The 17,297-nt window shown below is 40.8% G+C and overlaps 1 pseudogene; it reads right to left on the bottom strand.

Annotated features, from left to right (window-relative positions):
* Gm5612 (predicted gene 5612) lies at window positions 1,375-2,941 on the bottom strand (annotated as a pseudogene).

Below are 17,297 nucleotides of genomic sequence, written 5' to 3'. Positions count from 1 at the left end.
ACCTAAGGACTTGGTCTACAATTGACCCTAACAGGACAAAAACAAAGAATAATTTTGGTTACCTACAAGACTTTAAACATCCAGCAGAAAGATATAACTGAGATTAAAATTTTATACACACACACACACAGAGGGAGAGAGAGAGAGAGAGAGAGAGAGAGAGAGAGAGAGAGAGAGAGAGAGAGAGAGAGAAAGAAAGAACGAACTAGCCTGCCTCCATATTGGATGATTCCCAATCTGTAACTTTAACTATAAATGGTTCCATGCTGTTTGTTTCAGGAATAGCAATCATGCCTTCCTTTCAAACGTTATTTATAACCATCTTATAATCCTACCTTTGTTTCAAAAGGTTATAAGACTACTTATGACTACCTTGTTATGACTACCTTTCATGATCACCTTTTTTTGACCACCTGTTATATTCTGCTATTGTGAATTCACCTATATTTCCCCATTGAGAAACTTCCCTGCTCCTGAGGTATAAAAGCCTTGTTTCCTTCGCATCTGATACTGACTTCTCAAACCCTACCTTAGGGGGAGGCAGCCCGAGCATGTGAATTAAAAAGCTTGCTTTAATTAATTGCTTTTAAAAATTAATTTGGCCATAATGATTTGGGTGAATGATCTTTCTTCTTTCATCTTTGGATTTACAGCACACACACACACACACACACACATACACACACACACACACTCGAGTGTACATAAAATCCCCCAGATATAAGACATGACTTATATAATTACCCCTGTGTCTATCCACAGCTTAGAAAATGGGCTTATCTTCTTTAATAAAGAGGTCACATCTAAAAGTTATTATGAAAGCACAAAGAGTTGAATGGAAACTATTCGTGATGTGAAAAATAGAATTTAATGAAGAAATTGAAGCACTAAAGAAAACCCAATTTGAAATAAAAGTGATAATAAAAGAATTAGGAAGTCAACAAAAAAACCTTAGAGGAAACTCAACATCAGAGTAGAAGACATGGAAAATAGTATCTCAGGTGTTAAAGAACAGATAGAAAAAATGGATACCCTCGTCAGAGAAAATGTTAAAAATAATAAAAGTCTATAGCAAAAATTATGGGGAAATATGGAATACTATGAAAAGACAAAGTAGATAGATATTAATAGTGGAATACATGTACCAGATGTACAACTTGGTCTTCATCCAGATCCCCTAACAACTGGAGCAGAGGATGTCCTTGAACCTGTTGCCTGCCTGTAGATCCAGTTCCCCTGGCTTGGCATCCTTGTTTGGCCTAAGGTGAGGTAGTATAAGTGAGGGGCGTGCTCACTTCTCAGAGGATAAGGGAAGGAGGAATAGGGAAGAGTTGTATGTATGTGGAGGGACTAGGGGGCTGATATTGGGAAATGGTGTGAATAAACATTGAGGGTTAGCAAAGACAGCTGTATGCAGGAAAGGTGGGTGCCTGTGGAGAGCTAGGTGGGAGGTGGCTATGCTGGCTTCAGTCCATGACAGCAGGCAGCTCTGAGATCCTCAGACCACGAGTGAGTGAGTGACCAGGGATGGCCTGGTGTCACACAGCGGGCCACATGCAAGAAGCAGAGGCTAGCTTTAGCTGAAGTGGCATGTCTATCAAGAGCATGTCTCCTGTTGCTGTTGTCCTCACAGCTGACATGTATGTACTGACATGAAATGGGGAAATCCCAACAGCTGTCAGAACCACCCTTACAAAGACAGTTACACACCAACAAAGAGCTGTGAGCCAAGTCCAGAGCATTGGACTTCCAGTCTATCACTTGACAACCACATCCTAAGGCCAGCACTGCACACCTGCTTGCTCTCCCTGAAGCAGGCATGGACCAGACAGAATTCAAACCAGGAGAGAAACACTTAGCTCTCCAGTCGCTTAAGCTGGATCAGCAACCCCTGGACAAGCTGAGACCTGGCCTCAGCAGAGGTGTGTGTGGTAACATCTAGACAGCAGCGAGCGCATGTCCCTGCACTGCTGAGTGAAAGGGTGTGGCTGGGGTCAGGACCAGGACCTGGCTTAGAGCTATATCCTACAACACCAGACCTGTTTAGGGCAAAGCCAAGGCCCTCTGGGGGCCTCTGCTAGGCAACCTGGGCCTTTAGAGGGACTTCTTTCCTGAGTGGAAGCCCTTTTAGAGAAGGCAGCAGGTCCCAGGAAGAGACTGCTCCTGACACTGCTCTTCTGATTTAAGTCCCTACTAGGTAGAAAAATGTCAAAATAACTTGATCTTTTTATTGGCAACTTAGGATGCAAAAAGTACTTTATTTTTAAACTTCTAAAGTTTGAACACAAAATAGCCTAGTTTAGACGAGTTTCCAAGCTGAGTGCACTTGCATGGAGCTCAGTTTCTGGCTGATGAACAGTTCCTAATACCCTATGTGGGTGCCTACGTTCTCATCTGTGGGTGGTGAGCCGTCCAGCGTCCGCTGGTAACATCCCTTTTTGCCTTGGTAAGGGCTTAACAACCATTGGCGTTGTTGTAGTCTTACACAGCCATTGCTGTCCCGAATGTCTCCTGTGAGACATAAACCATGTACAGGAAGCCGTCTTCATCTCTCTCACTCTCGTACACTTCGGAGATGGGCATGGACACACTCACCATGCTGTGCCCATTCACCAGGAGGAAGAAGGCTTGGTTAGCATTGATCTGCAAGCGCTGTCTAATTATCTTGATGAGCTCGCTCATGTTCACGTAATCAGGTACCAGGAACTTGGTCTTGTCCAAGACGGGCAGCTGCTTCTCCCCCTTGTATCGCTCTATAATCACCGGGATCTTGGTGGGGTGCTGCTCCCGGATGAGCCGGGCATCTTCCACTCTTTGTTCAAAGCTCCGGCGCTGCTTGAAGGTCTTCTCGGACGGCATGGCGCACGGGGGTCCCAAGTCAGACGATCTGGCTCCAGCGACGATCACTTCCCTTGTGTGTGTCTCAGCCCGCAGCCGAGTCCACTTTCTAGATCCTTAAGAAAGAGATGATTATAAAGATACAAGAAACATCCCGCTGGGCGTGGTGGCGCACGCCTTTAATCCCAGCACTCGGGAGGCAGAGGCAGGCAGATTTCTGAGTTCGAGGCCAGCCTGGTCTACAAAATGACTTCCAGGATAGCCAGGGCTATAAAGAGAAACCCTGTCTCGAAAAAAAAAAAAAAGAAATATCCCAAACACTAAATAAACAGGACAAGAAATTTCCCACAACACATAATTAAAAACACTATTGATACCAGATCAAGTAGTATATATTAAAAGCTGCAATGGGAAAAAAAAGTAACATACAAAAGCAGACTTATTAGAGAATAACACGTGACTTCTGAAAGGAGACTCTGAAAGTCAGATGTCTGGGTGGATGCTTTATAAACTCTAAGAGACCACAGGTATCAGCACAAACTACTTCCTATACCTATCAAGAATAGCAATGGCAATAAATAAGGAAGAGAAACATTTTAAGATAAAACAAATCTAAGCAGGATTTATCTACAAATCCAGCTCTAATAAAAACAAAACAAAACAGCAACAACAACAACAAAACAACAAAACCTAAAAGGAAAACTTCAGTTTGAAGAGCTAAACATTGGGAAATCTAATCTTTTAAATTCAGACTCCATTTTAGACAACCTGACCTAAGTTTGAACTAAGGAAAACTAACATGCCTGTACCTAGCATTGGTTTCCAAGTTATCCCCCAACAAAACCCGAACCTAGCTCCAGTATCTAGGCTCATCCCCAACAAGACCTGTGTATATAGGTTACACCCTGAACAACAACAACATCCCCAGGTTATAACCACAATAGATCTATTTCCCCACCCTATAAGCCCACGCCCTGCCTAATGACCAGTAATGCAGAGGGAAATAGAAATTAAATTTATGATACGACTCCCAACACCAGGCAATTATGCTAAAAGCCATTGCAACTTCCCAAATAGATGCTTACACATTCACCCGCTACTTGCCGCTTACTATAAAGCCTTATGCCAATAGATATTTGGGACTCCTCATCACCAAAACCATCATGCAAGACAGTAGTGTCCTGGTGCACTGAGGGGCCCAAGCTAGCTCAAATAAAAAAGTCCTACTGTAATTGCATTAGAACGGCCTTTGGAGGGGATGGCTAACATTTTCCTGGCACTACACCATATCCAATAAAACAAACAAATAATCCCAGACCAGTAAACTAAAGAGAGGGGAATATCTCCACACAATAACAACAAAATAACAGGAATCAATAAACAATACTCATTGATAACTCTCAATATTAATTGTCTCAATTCCCCAATAAAAAGTCACAGACCAGGCAGGCGTGGTGGCACACGCCTTTAATCCCAGCACTTGGGAGGAAGAGGCAGGCAGATTTCTGAGTTCGAGGCCAGCCTGGTCTACAGAGTGAGTACCAGGACAGCCAAGGCGATACAGAGAAACCCTGTCTCGAGGAAAAAAAAAAAAAGTCACAGACCAGAAAATTCAATTAGAAACAGAATCCATCTTTCTGCTGCATTCAAGACGCACACCCTATCATCATCAGTAGATATCTTAGGATCTAAAGATGGAAAATGAAATTCCAAGCAAATGGACTCAAAGCTAAGCAGACACAGCTATTTTAGGATTCAACAAAATATACTTTAAACCAAAAGCATTCAAAAGGTATAGAGAAGGATACTACACACTCTTGCAGAAGAGGAGATGGAAAGATTATAAGAGACGGGGAAATGGATGACCCCAAGAAAACAATGTTTTCCAGCCACAGCATGATTGCTGCACATTTGAATTCACAGGAACTGGAACAGCATACACAAGGTCAACACAGGTTCAAGTTAAACAGGGCCCTGTCTTAGTTAGGGTTCTCTAGAGTCACAGAATGCATGGGATGTTTGTCTATACTGAAGGAATTTATTATGATGACTTACAGTCTGTAGTCCAACTCCCCCAAAACAGTAAGCTATAAATTGGAAGTCCAATAATCTAGTACTTACTCAGTCCCACAAAGCTAGTTTGTTTCAGCTGGACTTCTGCAGAAGTAGATTCTAATGGATGTGCTGGCAAGTAAATGAAATCTGGAAAGAAGAGCAGATCTTCCTTCTTTCAGTGTCCTTATGTAGGTCTCCAGCAGAAGGTGTGGCTCAGATTAAAGGTGTGTACCACCATGCCTGAATCTGGGACTTGTTTTGTTCCAGGCTGACCTTGAACTCAGAGATCTCCTTGCCTTAGTCTCCTGGGATAAAAGGCATATATTACCACGATGGGCCTAAGCTTTTCATAGCCACTATGCATCAAGAACTCCATGTCAAGATCCAGGTTACAAACCTTATAAACAGCTTCAGCGCATTAGCGGGATATAAAATTAAACCAAACAAATCTGTGGTCTTTCTCTACACAAAGGATAAACAAGCTGAGAAAGAAATTAGGGAAACAACACCCTTCTCAATAGTCACAAATAACATAAAATACCTTGGCGTGACTCTAACTAAGGAAGTGAAAGATCTGTATGATAAGAACTTCAAGTCTCTGAAGAAAGAACTCAAAGATCTCAGAAAATGGAAAGAACTCCCATGCTCATGGATTGGCAGGATTAATATAGTAAAAATGGCAATCTTACCAAAAGCAATCTACAGATTCAATGCAATCCCCATCAAAATTCCAACTCAATTCTTCACTGAGTTAGAAAGGGCAATCTTATCTCCTTGTACAAAGCTCAAACCTAAGTGGATCAAGAACCCCACAAAAAACCAGAGACACTGAAATTTATAGAGGAGAAAGTGGGAAAAGCCTCAAAGATATGGACACAGGGGAAATATTCCTGAACAAAACAGCAATGGCTTCTGCTGTAAGATCAAGAATTGACAAATGGGACCTCATAAAATTGCAAAGCTTCTGTAAGGCAAAAGACACTGTCATTAAGACAAAAAGGCCAACAGATTGAGAAAGGATTTTTACCAATCCTAAATCTGATAGGGAACTAATATCCAATACATACAAAGAACTCAAGAAGCTGGACTCCTGAAATTCAAATAACCCCATTAAGAATGGGGTACAGAGCTAAACAAAGAATTCTCAGCTGAGGAATACCAAAGGGCTGAGAGGTAACTGAAAAGTTATTCAACATCCTTAATCATCAGGGAAATGCAAATCAAAACAACCCTAAGATTCCACCTCACACAAGTCAGAATGGCTAAGATCAAAAACTCAGGTAACAGCAGATGCTGGCGAGGATGTGGAGAAAGAGGAACACTCCTCCATTGCTGGTGGGATTGGAAGCTTATCCAACCACTCTGGAAATCTGTCTGGTGGTTCCTCAGAAAATTGAACATAGCACTACTGGAAGATCCAGCAATACCTCCCCTGGGCACATACCCAGAAGAAATTCCAACTGGTAATAAGGACACATGCTCCACTATGTTCATAGCAGCCTTGTCTATAATAGCCAGAAGCTGAAAAGAACCCAGATGTCCCTCAACAGAGGAATGAATACAGAAAATGTGGTACACTTACACAATGGAGTAATACTCAGCTATTAAAAACAATGAATTCATGAAATGCTTAGGCAAATGGATGGATCTGGAGGATATCATCCTGAGTGAGGTAACCCAATCACAAAAGAACTCACATGATATGCACTCACTGATAAGTGGATATTAGCCCAGAAACTTAGAATACTCAAGATACACTTTGCAAAACACATGAAACTCAAGAAGAAAGAAGACCAAAGTGTGGATACTTCATTCCTCCTTAGAATAGGGAACAACTACCCGTGGAAGGAGTTAAAGAGACAAAGTTTGGAGCTGAGAAGAAAGAATGGACCATCCAGAGACTGCCCCCCCCCCGGGATCCATCCCATAATCAGCCACCAAACGCAGACATTATTGCATATACCAGCAAGATTTTGCTGACAGGACCCTGATATAGCTGTCTCTTGTGTTGCTATGCCAGTGCCTGGCAAATAGAGAAGTGGATGCTCACAGTCATCTATTGGATGGACCACAGGGCCCCCAATGGAGGAGCTAGAGAAAGTACCCAAGGAGCTTAAGGGGTCTGCAACTCTATAGGAGGAACAACAATATGAACTTACCAGTACCCCCAGAGCTTATGTCTCTAGCTGCATATATAGCAGAAGATGGCTTAGTTGACCATCATTGGGAAGAGAGGCCCCTTGGTCTTGCAAACTTTATATGCCCCAGTACAGGGGAATGCCAGGGCCAAGAAGCAGGAGTGGTTGGTTTGGGGAGCAGGACGGGGGTATAGGGGACTTTCAGATTAGCATTTCAGATTAGAAAGTGTCTCTCACTTTCTGGCAATGATGAGGGAATTCAGTTTTATTAAACTGTTGTCTTCAAAACAAAAAACAAAAACAAACAAACAACCCCCCCAAAAAAAAAAGAAAAAAAGAAAAAAGAAGAAGAAAAAAATTAAAAAAAGGAAAAATTAAAAAAAAAACCCAAGATCTAGTTTACAAACTTGCATCTTCCAGGTGAGCCCTCCAATTTTGTATTGTAGCTCATTCCAGATATAGTCAAGTTGACAATCAGAAATAGCCATTACAGGTCCTAACACTGAAAAGAGCAACTAAACACAGGCTGCCTCCCCTAACCAAGAAGTTATCTCCAGTTGACATCTGCTTGAAAAGGAAAAATTAATTCTCTCCAACAGAGTTTCACAAGGTATAGTTACCACTCTTTAGAGTAGGTAAGCCCCGTGCCTAGCAGTAGGTGGCCAACACAAAAGGAAAAAAATATTTTCACTCAGTAGTATTTTTGTAGATCCTTTTTGGTCTCATATTCTTTTGCTTGGGTATTTTTTGGCCTTGCTGCCTTGAATACAGTTTTCAGTTTTGTGCTTTTATGGATTTTGCTTTTGTAAATGTGTGTGTGTGTGTGTGTGTGTGTCTGTGTGTGTCTGTGTGTGTCTGTGTGTGTGCATGTGTGAGTTACTTGGATTTTTAACATTATATTATTTTTGCTTGTCTTCTAAAGAGAGAGAGAAAAATATAAGTCATAGAGTTGTGTGTGTGGGGAAGTGGGAAGGTAGGGTCGAGAAGGATTTGAGGGAGGGGAAACTGTGATTAGCAAATATTGTATGAAAAATATTTTCAGTAAAAAAGTAAAAAAAGAAAAAGATGTTACCATGAAAACCATCTATTTACAGTTAATTACAAGTAGAAAGTTAGAAATATCTAAAGAAAGATAATAAGGATATGGAAGACTAAAACCTTCTGATATTAATAAAGAATTGGAAGCTAGGCATGCTGTTGAATGCCTTAATCCCACCAGTATGGAGGCTTAGGCTGGAGAATCCCAAGCCTGAAGAAGGTCTGAACTACAACATAAATTGAAGGACAGTCTGAGCCTTGTCTCAGAACAACAACAACAACAAAATATTAGCTGGGCGTGGTGGCGCATGCCTTTAATCCCAGCCCTTGGGAGGCAGAGGCAGGCGGATTTCTGAGTTCCAGGCCAGCCTGGTCTACAGAGTGAGTTCCAGGACAGCCAGGGCTATACAGAGAAACCCTGTCTCGAAAAAAAAAAAAAAAATAGATACAATTCTACGAGAAGATAGGGTACTATATGTTTCTCCATGTGGCCGTGCACATGTGGGACCTTAATTTGAAATGTCTCTGAGATGCAGTCTGCATGTAACTCTGTGGACATGTAGAGGTTTGGGTTTACAGCACATATTGTAAAATATAACTCCCAAGACCCTCATTTCACATGTAGGAAAATGGAATTTTTTTCCCCCACTTAGAAACTGGGTGATGCACTGGACTCCAAAACCCAGCCCTTTCCTTCTTTGCTTTATACCAGAGAAATTTAAAACCAATTAAGGCCTGACACAGTTGCTTTGCATTAGGGAAGCATATAGATTTACTCCAAGCATTGAGTCCCTGTGACTTTAAAATAGGCAAATTTCTTTTTCTGTGACTGTTATTGTGCCCTGTGCAAGATGTGAGAAAATTAGTTGAGCTGCCCATCTTGAGTCCTGACCCTTCCAACATTGACCTGTGTTCTCTTTAGGCTATGTTTTACTAAGAAGCTTCCTTCTTTAGTGAGAATATACAGATTAAATTTGTGGTTTTTGTTTTTGGTTTTTTGATTTTTGGTTTTTGGTTTTTGGTTTTTCAAGACAGGGTTTCTCTGTGTAGCCCTGGCTATCCTGGAACTCACTCTGTAGACCAGGCTGGCCTCGAACTCAGAAATCCGCCTGCCTCTGCCTCCCAAGTGCTGGGATTAAAGGCGTGCACCAACACGCCCAGCTAAATTTGTGTTTTGAAATTTGTTTGTTCATGGAGACATTGTCTCTTGGAGTTTAATCTGTCCTTGAAGTTGCCTGGGTTTCTTAAGATCAATTTGAATGTCTTTATTCTCCCATTGCCACCTTGGAAACAGAGGCGTTTGGGTTTCAGAAGTCCAGAGACTTTCTCAGACTGCCTTTTGCAACTCAGGATATAAAGTTCTCAGCTACTTCACCACCATACATGCCTGCCTACTGCCATGCTCTCCGCCATGATTTTAATGGACAAACCCTCTGAAGCTGTAAACAAGTTCAGAATTAAATACTCTCTGTAAGTTGCTATGGTCATGGTGGTATCTTTTCACAGTAATAGACACTGACTAAGCCACTCTCAGAAAATGTCTATAAATATATCACAGCAAGGGACTGATGGTTTAAAGGACAGGATTTTTAAAAATAAGAGGAAAGAAAACCTTAGATACTTAAAGAAAGAAAAAAAACTTTAAAAAAAAATTACAGATATGGCCAGTTGTGGTGGAGCACAGCTGTAGAATTTGTTGAAGGAGGCAGAGACGGGAAGATCACAAGTTTGAGGCTAGCCTCAGCTAGACATTTTTATAAGGGCTAGAGAGATGGCTCCAGGTTATGAGTACTGACTGCTTTTCCAGAGGTCCTCATTCAATGCTCAGCAACCACATGGTGGCTCACAAGCATCTATAATGGGGTCTGATGCACTCTTCTGGTGTGTGTCTGAAGACAGCTACTGTGTACTCATCATATAAATAAAAATAAATAAATAATATTTTTTAAAAGTACAGATATCCAGCACTCAGGAGGCAGAGGCAGGCAGATTTCTAAGTTTGAGGCCAGTCTGGTCTACAAAGTGAGTTCCCGGACAGCCAGGGCTACACAGAGAAACCCTGTCTCGAAAAACCAAAAAAAAAAAAAAAAAAAAAAAAAAGTACAGATATGTAGGTTTAATAGCAGATGGAAAATGGCAGGACAGGCTATGGTTGTGAAACCTGGTTCTCAGGCAGGGTTGAGGAACATCAATAAACCTCAGAGTCTTGAGGGGTTGATTGGCAGCCAGGGACCAGAGCTCTAGACATTAGTCTTGTCTTTCCTACTCAGTCCTGCCTGGCAGGTCATGTGCTGTTATCCACCACATGACTATTTTAAAGAGAACTTATGTGGGTCAGGAACAGAGTGCATGGCTCAAATTCCTATACTTCACATGAGACACAATGTTATGAAATTGCTCATTGAATATACACCTATTACTAAAATAAAGTAAGTCCCAGGGAGTTTAAAACTAGTCACCAAGGACACTCCAAATCCTGCCAAATTAAAAGCAAATGGCTATGGCTGCTCTCCAGCTAAGTTCCAGTAGTGAGGGACTAGGAGGTAGATTCCACAAGGTGGCAGAAAGGGGCCATGACTAGGTAAAGATGGCAAGCTTCCAAGGTATCTAGCTGTTTCCTCCTCAGACAAATGTCTGGCAGCTTGAAACTAAGGCCTGATGGACTCTTCTGGTAGCAATCCAACCCTCTCCCTGCTATTGTCATTGTGGACCCAACAGAGGAAAATAGGCCAGGGAGTGTTCTTACAGGGACCCATATAGCATGAGGCCAACCTGGAGGGAAGATTCAACAGCCCCACTTCTAGCTAAAACTTAGGCCTGGAATATATTGTGTACCCGTGTTCTCTTCAAACACTTTCTCTGAAAAATATGGGGCTGCTCACATTTGCTTCCTAGACCTTTGCATGGAACTGAGGATAGCGCTTACCAGAGGAGCCACCATAGTTACAAGTCGGAGGTTCCTGATCACCTCCCCTACTCTCATATATCAATTAAACATCTCCACTTTCCTTCTTTATTTCTTTGGGGAAAAGGTTGCACTCTTGGTGATGCCTCCCAGTCTTTCAGAGTATATATACAGCACCAGGGGGCAGGGACCCCATTTTCAGCTAGCCCTTGTCTTCACCAAGCATAGGCCTTGCCTCCCCAGAAATATTAAATGAGGAGTCTCTGGGTTTGAAACATGTAGAAGTGACCTCACATGCTATGAAGACATTTTATGATGCTGGGATACATTTTTGGTTACTGAGTTGTGAAGAGAAGGTATCTAACATTGCTCTGATGTCAACAGAGGCAATGACTGATACACAGTCATTTATGTGCCTGAGGCATTCTTTCCAGAGTACATGACTTGGACAAATACAGAATTCTTGAGTTCAGCTCAGAAGATACTTTAAAGACAAGCTCGTGTAAAAGAAAGGTACAGTTTATTGAAAGAGGATTTAATACAGATTTCAAGCACAGGAATTACAAGAAAGAGCCATGACACACCCCAGAGTAGGTATGTGGAATTGCCAAGGATAACAGTATCCTTTTCCTTTCTCCTCCTCCTCCTCCTCCTCCTCCTCCTCCTCCTCCTCCTCTTCCTCTTCCTCTTCCTCTTCCTCTTCCTCTTCCTCTTCCTCTTCCTCTTCTTCTTCTTCTTCTTCTTCTTCTTCTTCTTCTTCTTCTTCTTCTTCTTCTTCTTTCTCTCTCTCTCTCTCTCTCTCTTTCTTTTCTTTCTTTCTTTCTTTTTTGATACAGTGTCTCCCTCTGTGACCACAACTGTCCTAGAATGCATACTGTAGACCTGGCTGGCCTTGAACTCATGGATAACTGCTTGCCTCTGCATCCTGACTGCTGGGGTTGAAGGCTTGTGCCAAACAGTTTTTAATTTTTCTTTTTACCATTTTTTATTGGATATATTTTTTATTCCCATTTTAAATGTTATCCCCTTTCCTGGTTTCTGATCCAAAAACTCCTACCCCCTCCCCCTGCTCACCAACCCACCCACTCCTGCTTCCTGGCCTTGGCATTCCTCTATACTGGGGCATAGAACCTTCACAGGACCAAGTGCCTCTCTTCCCATTGATGACCAACTAGGCCATCCTCTGCTACATAGGCAGCTAGAGCCGTGTGTCCCATGATATGTTTTCTTTGGTTGGTGGTTTAGTTCCAGGGAGCCCTGGGGATACTGGTTAGTTTCTAGATGGCTGCAACCCCTTAAGCTCCTTCGGTACTTTCTCTAGCTCCTTCATCGGGGACCCTGTGATCTATCCAATGGATGGCTGTGAGCATCTACTTCTGTATTTGCCAGGCACTGGCAGAGCCTCCCAGGAGCCAGCTATATTAGGCTTCTGTCAGCAAGTTCTTGTTGGCATTCACAATAGGATCTGGTTTTGGTGGTTGTTTATGGGATGGATCCCCAGGTGGGGCAGTCTCTGGATGGTCATTCCTTTAGTCTCTGTTCCATGTCAATGTAATGCTTAACACATTTTAAGCATAACAGTTTAAGGGAAGAAAAGCTAGTCAGAGAAGTGGGTTGGGCTTCTCAAGATAATTCAACTGTGTCTTATTATTAATAATTATATATTCTATTTTGGTGACTCTCAAGTTATATCTCAAAGCATTGCTAAGAAACTCTCTTCCCATTCTTTCTGTCTTTTTCAATTTTTTTAGAGGACTAATCTGATGGCTAATTTTGTTTGTCATTTGACCACATCTGGAATCAAGCAAAATCTGGGCACAACTATGATGGATTATTCTTGCTTTTTTTGTTTTTGATTTGTTTTTCAAGACAAGGTTTCTCTGTGTAGCCCTAAATGTTCTGGACCTAACAAAGTACACCAGGCTAGCCTTGAACTCAGAGATAAGCCTTCCTCTCTTCCTAAGTGCTGGGATGAAAGACAGGAGGCCACCACCTCTCAGAAATGGATCTTTTTTGATCTGATCATTTGAGGTTGTAAGACCAACCCTAAGTCAATCTGCATCCCACCTTTTTTGGTAGCAGCATACATAAAAGGAAATTGAAAAAGCTTTTGCTTTCTCCTAACTCTCATTCTTGTCCTCACTCTCATTCTTTTCCTCACTCTCATTGCCAAGTTCATTTATCCTCCTTCTAAGGCATTTCTTAGCTAGTGTTAAAGACTGAGATATCAAATCTTTTAAGTTCAGACTATTTTAGAGAACGTAAACTCAGGTAAACTAAGATGCCTAGCTCCCATTGCTTGGCTAACTCCATCAAGATCTGCCTCTCCAGGTTAATATCTCCTCACTAATTCAGCATTTCCAGGTTAATCCCCAATAAGCCTGGCCCTGACTAACACACAGCAATGCAGATGGTGGCAGAAGTTAAGTTTATGGTTTGATTCCCAGCATCCCAGCAGTAAACAATTATGCTAATGGCCATAATAGCTCTTTGATTAGATGATTGCCAGGCTGAAAACACTCTCACTCCCATTTGAAGCTATCTACAAAACCTTATCCTATATATATTCTGGACTCCTCTCCACCAAAACCTTCCTAAACTTGAGCTTGAATAAAAGCCCTGGTGTGATTGCCTTAGATTTGCTTCTGTCTGGTCTTTTGAGGTTCACTAACACTTCCTTGGCAATACAAGACTACTTCACAATTCCAGTGAATACTGAAGATCAGCTGAGGTATTCACACTCACTGAAGAACTGAACAACTCTTGTATTCTTGTTCTTATTAAGGAGGAGACAGCTACTGTTCCCCTAGCCAAACCATAGACTGGAAGCCATGCTAACAAATCTTTTATGCTAGACATTGTAGCACATCCCTTTAATTGAGCACTTTGAAATCAGAGGCAGGTGAATTTCTGAGTCTGAGGCCAGCCTTGTCTACAGAACGAAATTTAAGACAATCAGGGCTACACAGAAAAACTTCTCTTGAAACACTAAATAAATAAAGAGCCTTTAAAAATATTTTTTGATTTTCCTATCATTTCTATTCCTCTAGAGAATGCAGACTAACTGAGAGGGTCTTACTCTTTGGAAGTTAGTTTTATTCTTGCTCTGCAGACCAAGCTGATGTCAATTTTACAGAAACTTACCTGTTTCTGCTTCCTGAGTTTTTGGATTAAAGGCCTGTGCTACCATACTGGGATCTCTTCTGTCTTTTTTATATCAGATTGTAGGATGATTCTGTAAGTTCCTTGCCTGGGAGTACATTAAGGTTAAATAACACCAAGGATCATTAGACTTAACTTAGTAGTTAGGACATCCAATTGCTGCTGTGCCAACACTTTGAGATATTACAATTGCTCACCATTTATTGGCCACTATCAACTCAAATAGGGGAACGGTCAACCATATGATAAGAATAGCATGAATCTGTATTTGTGCATTATCAATGATCATTTTTATAAATTTGGCTATCTTATACCAAATCTACAAATCCCTAAACCATCTTCAACTTTTTCCAAACTTAGAAGCAAAGGTATATTAACTCTATTGAAAGATAGTAACTTCTATTTTAGACATTCCCCCCTCCATATTTTAAAGAAATATCTGCTACAAATGGTTGTATGGGTCCCATACATTTTCATCTCTCTATTTTAGTATTTCAGAATTTTTTCTTATCCAGACTGGTGAACAAGGCCACTTAAAATGGAAGATGGTCACCGAGTAGGCCATTTTTGTGGGCTTAAAGGACAAACAATAATAGTATTATCAGTAATAGTATTGGTAAGACTAGAAAAAGATTTGTCCTCTAAATACAGAGTTAAAGAAGGTTGTTCCCTCATAATGTATTGTGATCATGTGATATGACAGCTTCCTCTATTTCTCTATGGTACTCTTTCTAAACTTTTGGTTCTTGGGAACATGAAGTTAACATCAGTTGAGGAATAGAACATCTTTTGTCAATAAAAAATGTTCTACTGATAGTTAGAAGATATTACTATACTAAATTTTTGGGGGGTTATAGTCTTCATCAATTACACCAAGAACATAAGTAATTAGAGTACTTTCCCACAGTTAATCCCATTGTTCCTGGGACATTAGATCTCCAAATTCCTATAGACATGGTTTGAATGCCCATTGCAAATGTAGGAACCACATTTCTAGAGCATGGCAAGTCTAATGCTGCACACCTTGGAGTTGCTAGTGATAGAGATAAAATACTCTTTTGTCCACTGGATATACCCCTGAATTGTTACTTACCCTCGGAGACAGCACTTGAAGCTACATTTCAATGTCAGGGGTCAAAGTGGGTTGACATCTTCATCCAATTTGAATGTATTGATTACCTCAATGAGTCTCCTTATGGCACATGGGCACATCTCTGGTGGGGGATGTGCAGAATTGGGCATGTTAAACTTAATATTAGTTTTGGAGCCACAAGGGCATTTTTATAATCGTCTCACAGGTGTCTTGGCTTCCTATTATTCATGCAAGCTGCTTTAGTCAGTCTAAGTGCTTTCCATAATGCTGAAGCAAAGACATTATTATATGTTGCTGTGTTACAATTTGTCTTATTCAGACGTAATTCGAGGTAGTGCCTTTTTGTCCAGAATATGACCAAAATTCCATGGACACTCATATTATTGTTTTTTTTAAGATTTACTTATTTATTTATTATATGTAAGTACACTGTAACTGTCTTCAGACACACCAGAAGAGGGCGTCATATCTCATAATGGATGGTTGGGAGCCACCATGTGGTTGCTGGGATTTGAACTCAGGACCTTTAGAAGAGCAGTCGGTGCTCTTAACCGCTGAGCAGTCTTTCCAGCCCCCATATTAATGTTTTCAAAAGCTAATTGTTTTATTAGGATACATACTGACTGAGAAATGGCTTTTCCTTTTCTTGCTTTTGTAACTTATTAAATAAAGTCAGCAAAATTTTTTAAAGAGCCCTGTAATATTTTAGGAAGATTTGTGTAGGCACCAGGGTTCAGGCATATTTTGATATGCTCCCGTTGAAAACTATGTCCATGGCATTTGCCTTATCCACTGTAATATTTTTAGTAACCACAGCCTCCATTTATTTAGACAGTGCAAGGGAGCCAATTAATGATGGCAATGTAATAAAATTCGTTGTTTCGGCCCCATTTTTACACACCAATCAAGCCCATGTTCATGTGCCACTGTGGTGCAGATAGCAGAGCTTATTTCATGAAATATGACTCGAGAGTCTAGAATGCGAAGTTTCAGGAGGTTAGGTTGGTCACCAAAAGAGTCTGCAAGATCATCAATGGATACAGAATATTTCTTGCCCTGAACTCATCTCAGGAGTAACTACATGCCAAGATATTATATAACCCTTTAACCATGGTTACTAGGTGTAGAAGCTCCTACTTAATAGATCACCAGGGAGAAAAAGACAAGTAAATGTGAGTAGAAAAATATATGGGATTATAAAAAGCCTGTACATCTTAGGAAATCACTCATTCCAGAATTCTAAAGTAGTACATCTCTTGTACAGATCATTCCCCTTTGCCCTTCTATACCGTGCCTTTGTCATGGTATTTTATCAAAGAAACAGAAAATTAACTAATACAGAAGTTGGTACCAGAGACTATGTTATTGTTTTTATTGTTGATACTGTTTGTTGTTGTTGTTATGGTTGTTCTCTCGCCTCTACCCACCAAGGATTGTGCAAGTCTTTGGAATTTTGGACTAGAAAACTAGTGGAACACTGACAGCAGAGCCTAGAAAGCTGTTCTAGTAGAGCCTGGAGAAATGTAATGTTAAGCAGAATGGGAACTTTGGGGCTGTACCTCCAGAAATAGGTAAACAAAATTGAAAACTGGACTGGGGAGAGTTCTCATGTTTTGGCAAAGAATCTAGCTGCCTTCTACTCTCAATATAACAGTTTGCCTGGAGTGAAAGTGAAAAAGTAATGGACTAATTTCTTTAGGCACACAAAATGTCAAGTCTACATAATGATGCCAGGTACTGTGATACACACTGTGTTAATGCTATCACTTGGGAGGCAAAAGTAGGTGAATCTCGTAAGTTCAAGGCAAGACAGGAAAGCCATGGTTATGAAATACCATGGGATTTGTCTAAAAATCAAACAAATGACTCTAGAATGCTGAATCTTTAGTATGGGTTTATTGATAACACTTACACTAGTCTACAGTAAAAAGGAGAAAATATGGCAATACAAAAAGAAATAAATCATATACTGGAGAGAAATAAGAGCATGAGAAATCATTTTACAATTTTTATTTAGTTATTTTATTATTTCCGTTTCAAATATTATCCCAGTCCTGGTTACCTCTCC

The sequence above is a fragment of the Mus musculus genome, chromosome 9, assembly GCF_000001635.26.
Source record: "Mus musculus strain C57BL/6J chromosome 9, GRCm38.p6 C57BL/6J".
NCBI classification, from domain to species: Eukaryota; Metazoa; Chordata; class Mammalia; order Rodentia; family Muridae; genus Mus; species Mus musculus.
Note: the sequence above shows the minus strand (reverse complement) of the source record. Positions and strands in the feature narration are given on the sequence as shown.